General features: G+C 35.2%; 1 non-coding gene across 1 annotated transcript; it reads right to left on the bottom strand.

Moving 5' to 3' along the window:
* Window positions 1-4,716: 4,716 nt before the first annotated feature.
* LOC142176854 (small nucleolar RNA R71) lies at window positions 4,717-4,822 on the bottom strand. The gene has a single exon (XR_012705660.1). It is a non-coding gene; the product is annotated as a small nucleolar RNA R71 (small nucleolar RNA).
* Between the last annotated feature and the right edge of the window lie 1,522 nt (window positions 4,823-6,344).

Here is a 6,344-nt window from a genome sequence, read left to right as displayed (position 1 = left end):
TACAAAATCCTCCCGCAATCCCTGCCGATTAGGATAATTCTTATTGTACATCCAAGTACGATGATCCATCTATACAAATAAAACAAGAACAAATTAGTTTAGTTAATTCATATCCTAATCTTTTTTTAGTTAATTAAAAATCCAATTCATATCCTAAAAGTCCAATTGAAGTCAATATAAATTAATACAAGAACTAAAAGTATTGCTAATGTTATCTTATGACTTTTCCTTGGGTAGTCTTTAATATAACCTTTTATTTCTATTTGTATAACCTTTTATTTAATTCTTGCTAAAGTTTTTTGGCTTAATTTACACAATTTTGTTAAATATAGTATTTATGGTGTACCTAAATAGTGTTTATAGCTTCCTTATAGCCAACCATACGAGATTACACAGTGGAATGCCAAGAGTAGAGTAAAATTCCAGTGGAATTATATAGTGGAATGCCAACCATACGGGATTACACAGTGACGGCTTCGAACCAAAAAGCCTAATATTTAGGTATTGCTATCCCCAAATTAGTAGGTAAAACTAAATATTTTAGCTACTAACAATTATCATAGATTTAATTTAGCTAAGAACAATTAATTTTTACAAATCAAACTAGGAGTAATTAAACAAAATCAGTGTATTTCGAAAAAAAACAAAGGAAGGAGAGGAAACCTACCGGGGAAGTGGAGGTCGCCGACGGTGGAGCTGTTACCGTCGGTAGGCGTCGGTGGCGCCGCTGCTGCTGGGAGTCAGAGGGGATGGGGAATTTGAGTGTGAGAGAGAAAAGAGAGAGTTTGGGGAAATGTTTTGAAGAAAATAAGAGAATGGGAGGGGAAACCCGATTTTGACACTGGAATTAGAAATAGCGACCAACTTTGGTCGCTATTTTGGTAGCAAAATAAGTTTTGACTGTTTGACCAATTGGTCGCTATAGTTGGTCGCTATTTTTGACCGTTTGACCAAAATAGCGACCAAAGTTGGTCGCTATTTCTAAAAAAAATTAAATTACTTTTAATTCAATTTAAAATTATGTACATATGTAGTATAAATTTAGGATTTTAATTCAATTTAAGCTATATATATATATAATAATTGATATAAGTCGAGACGTTTTATATATATATATATATAAAAGCTATATTCGATATAATATTAGCTAATGCACTAATACTTAGTGCATAGTATAGTGTGTGTGTGTGTGTGTATATATATATATAGTATAATGTATTATATATACTAAGTGCATAGTATACAGGGTATATTCGATATATATATAGTATATAGTATATAAGCCATATATATATATAGTTATAGTTATAATTGATTCATCGACTTATTATAACAGAGTTAATGAATTACATTCATTCATCACTAGGTTATAAGTCGATGAATCAATTATAATATATTAATTGATATAAGTCGAGACGTTTTGTTTTTAATATATATACATGCATCTGAGTAGGTTATAAGTCGATGAATCAATTTACAAGTGTATCAATACCTAAAAGAACCCATCCCTGTGTTCCGAGCGCTTCATGTTCTTGTATATATATATATATATATATATATATATATATATATATATATATATAGACACACACACACAGACACTTCACTGTAATACTATAACATATATATAACTTGTTATAGTATATGTTAGTGTGTGTATATATATAACACACACACACTTCATGCTACTTTAACTACATATATAGCATGTTATAGTACATGATATTGTATTCATTATTTGTATTGTAACAGAGTTAATGAATTACATTCATTCATCACTAGGTTATAAGTCGATGAATCAATTATAACAGATTAATAAATATAAGTCGAGACGTTTTGTTTTTAATATTCAACGATGCATCTGAATAGGTTATAAGTCGATGATTCAATTTACATATACATACATACATACATATATATATATATATATATATATATATATATATATATATATATATATATATATATAACACGCTTCGTTGTACTACTTTAACTACATATATAGCATGTTAGAGTATATTTTAGTGTATTCATCCCTTGTATTACAAAAGTGTTAACGGATTATATTTATATTATTTAGATAGTAAATAAAAAAGTGATTTTTAATTTTGACCAATGTTGACCTGAAAAGAGACCAACTTTGGTCGCTACTTATCCAGAAATTCAAATTAGCGACCAAAGTTGGTCGCTACTTATCCAGAAATTCAAATTAGCGACCAAAGTTGGTCGCTAAATATCCAGAAAATTAAAATTAGCGACCAACATTGGTCGCTAAATTTAAATCAGATTTATTTATATTTTATATAATATTTAAATTAATAATATAATTGTTAAACGTTAGAACTGGGCCCCAGATTAGCGACCAAAGTTGGTCTCTATCTGCTTCCCCTTTAGTAAGCGACCAACTTTGGTCGCTAACTTTGAATTATATTTATTTATATTTTATAATTTTTTAAAATAATAATATAATTATTAAAATTTTATAACTGGGTCCCAGATTAGCGACCAAAGTTGGTCTCTATCTGCTTCCCCTTTCGTGAGCGACCAACTTTGGTCGCTAATTTTAAATTATATTTATTTATATTTTATATTTTTTTAAATAATAATATTTCGTGAGCGATCAACTTTGGTCGCTAATTTTAAATTATATTTATTTATATTTTATAATTTTTTAAATAATAATATAATTATTAAAATTTTATAAGTGGGTCCCACTTTAGCGATCAAAGTTGGTCGCTAATTTCAGTATTTCTTTGACCAAGCAAGTATGACCAGTCGGGTCAACATTTTGACCAAATTAGCGACCAACCTTGGTCGTTAATGTATTTAGAATAATTATTTAATTATTTCTCCAATTTAGCGACCAACGTTGGTCGCTTTTCTTGACAGATCAATTTTGGTCGCTTTTTTTCGGATTTCTAGTAGTGCCAGGTCCGCGGTCAATCCGCGACTGCAGACAGAACATATGTCGAATCCGTGGTCAATCCGCGGTCCATCCGCGGCCAAGGACGGGTTGCTCGGAGCCAAACATTGCTAGGTCAATTGTTAATTTTCAGGACAACTCTCCTTGACCTATAAGAAGCCCAGCTCGCCCAAATAGAGGATATCGAGGTTTTTGAAGTATTTTTGAAGGCAAGAATAGGCAAGAAGCAAGGTGGAAGATTCGACATAGAGTTTTTACCTTTCTTCTTCTTGTTTTTATCATTGAGAATGAATTATATCATTATGATTGTAAAAATGATTATGCATAGCTAAACTTTTAATCTAGGGTTTTGATGGAACCTCTTGGAGGATGAATTTCACGTTATGTTAATATAGACTTTCCCTAATAATTTCTCTATTTGTTCAACTATATTTTGATTGATGTTGATTGAAGGGCCCTCAATCAGTTGTGCCTATTTAGTATACATTACTCGGGAGAGAGTGTATATTTAGGTAGTTGTTCAACAACATCACTCCTAACGTATATGAGGGATCAATACGAAGGGTTTAAAGGTGGGATTAGGGATAACGAAACCTTGGGTGCGATCTAAGTGAGCTGTAACTAAGGCCAGCTAGCGTAATTCGGGAGAATATGTCTAGTATATTATTGTAATTACTCGGGAGAGAGTTACAACAGTCAGAGTGCTCATGATCGATAGAGAAGACTTAGGCAAATTTATATCAAACATAGCGGAAAGGATTCCGACAAGAGGGGAAATCATAACCTTAGACCATTCTCATTCTTGCTTACAATCAGTTTATAGCTAGTTCTTAATTACTGCATTTTTACTACGTAATATTTAGTTAATAAACACCCAATTTGTTATTCAAATATCTCTGAAGATTGAATGTGAATTTCTGTGAGTCCAATAGCTGTGATCGATAGGTTAATTCCCTATGGGATTCGAATCCGGACTTGTTAATCGGAATATATTTGCAGCGACCGCCTTGTCCTTTTTATAAGGCATAGTTGGGCGTGATCAAATTTTGGCGTCGTTGCCGGAGAATTAATGGTGTTATTGATTATAGTTAAAAAGAAGTGCAAAAATTCGTAATGTAGTCAATTCTCTTCAATTTAAACTGATCATTGAAATTTTAACCTTTGTAGTCGTGGTTGTTACAGGTGCATGCCTAGAAACTCCTCAAGAACTGGAGAATTGCTCGAAGCATTTTCAGATCCTGAGAAAGTCTTCAAGGCATTGAATCGTGCAAACAGGAAAGTCAAACAACAACAGAACTCAACCGAAAATATTGAACCAGACATGGAAGACAACAATCTAAACAACAGAGACAACATGAATGACCCAAAAAACAGAAACAACACAAATAACCCAAATGTTCAGAGTGTGGCACCTCTTGTGCCAGAAGCATCACTATATGACTGGGCATAACCCACAACTGACAACTTAGCAACTGCTATTGTAGTCCTTCACATACAAGCATATTTATTCCAGATCACAAATAATATGCTACATCTGTTGTAGAACAAGGGACTATTCTCTGGGTCATATGTTAAAGATCCTCAACAGTATCTCAAGAATTTCCTATCAATTTGTGCCACGCAGAGGCAACAGAATGTGACACTGGAAGCAATACGTTTGTTGTTGTTTCCATTCTCAGTGACAGGAACAACTCAGACTTGGCTTAATTCACTCCCCATCAACTCCATCACTACTTGGGAGGAATTAGTCAAGTAATATTTGAGCAAATTTCTTCCACCCAACAAGACTGCTCAGCAAATTGATGAGATATTGAGCTTCAAACAGAGACCAACTGAGACGCTACATGAAACGTGGGAGAGATTCAAGGGTTTGCTGGTTACGTGTCCATATCATGGTATTCCAGAGCAGATGTTGGGGCAGAGATTTTACATGGGTTTAGCAGATAATTTGAAAGCCAATGTTGATGCTTCAGCAGGTGGAGCATTTTTGAGCAAGACATTCAGAGAAAGCAAGATCCTGCTTGACAATATGGCACAAAGCTCAGGATGGACAACAAGGAACGATCCAATCACTCTTGTGGTTCACTCAGTGGCTCTAGACCCGGCTAACTCCATAGCTGAAAATATGGTCACTCTGATGACACAAATGAGCATCCTCACTAGAAAGGTTGAAGAACCAGGCCAGAAGCAGCAGGTACACATAGTTGATGCAACCAATGGGGGTCTATGTACATCCTGCATTAATCAATGGGGGACCGTTGATGGAGTGCTGAAGGTGAGAATCAACAATATCAGGAGAACATGAATTATGTATCCAACTACGGGGGACCGAGACCAGGTGGTCAGAATTGGGGTCAACAAAATCAACAATACAGACCAACTCAATAGCAGTACAATAATAATAATAATAATAATCATGGGGCTATGCGACCACAGGGGCAAATGGTACCTTACCAAAGGCAACAAGGATACAACCAGCAAAATCAGCAGCGGGCTTATCAACAACCTCCACAACAACAGATTATGAGACACGACGATGGGTTTGCTAAACTCGGGGGTATGATGCAACAAATGAGTCTACTGGAAAACTAGCTGATAGAGTAGACTCACATGAGTCAGCAATTAAGAATATTGAGATACAGTTAGGACAAATTTCCATGGCCCTAAATAATCGTCCTCATAGGACGTTACCTGCAGACACCCAAATCAATCCAAAAGAGCAGTGCTTGAAGCAGTTGATGGCAGTGAGGCTCTAAAATGGTAGGGACTTAGATCTGGATCAAGAAATTACTCGCGAAAGCTGGCCGACTAAGACACTGGTTCCAGTACCCATTGAGATAGATGATTCAGCCGGTTTAACTAAGGTGACAATATAGAATGCGTAAGAGAACACCAACAAAGAAAAAGAGGTTGTGAAAGAGACTGAAGCTGCACCAGAACCGACAGTAGAAGTAGTGCCTGAATAAGAGAAAAACCAAATTACAGGGAAGAAGCGACCTCCAGCACCATTCCCACAGAGATTGGCCAAGTATCAAAAAGATGAGCAGTACAAGAAATTTTTAGAGATGTTGAAGCAAATTCAGGTAAGCATTCCATTGATTAATGCTTTAAAGGAAATGCCTGGGTATGTAAAGATGATGAAGGACTTGATGTCCCGCAAGTTCGACTTCCAAGACTTGGCCACTATTACACTAACTCAGACCTGTAGTGCTATTATGACGAGACCCATAACTGAGAAGCCATCTGACCTAGGGAGTTTCAGAATCCCTTGCACAATAGGAAACTTTGCTTTTACCAAGGCACTATTTGATCTGGAAGCAAGCATAAATCTTATGCCCCTAGCTATCTACAAAAATCTAGGCATTGGAAGAGCTAGACCCGCGTCTATGCTATAACAGCTAGCTGACCGAACAGTAAAGAG

The sequence above is a fragment of the Nicotiana tabacum genome, chromosome 22 (assembly GCF_000715075.1).
Source record: "Nicotiana tabacum cultivar K326 chromosome 22, ASM71507v2, whole genome shotgun sequence".
Taxonomy (NCBI): Eukaryota; Viridiplantae; Streptophyta; class Magnoliopsida; order Solanales; family Solanaceae; genus Nicotiana; species Nicotiana tabacum.
This window is presented reverse-complemented; position numbering and strand designations above follow the sequence as displayed.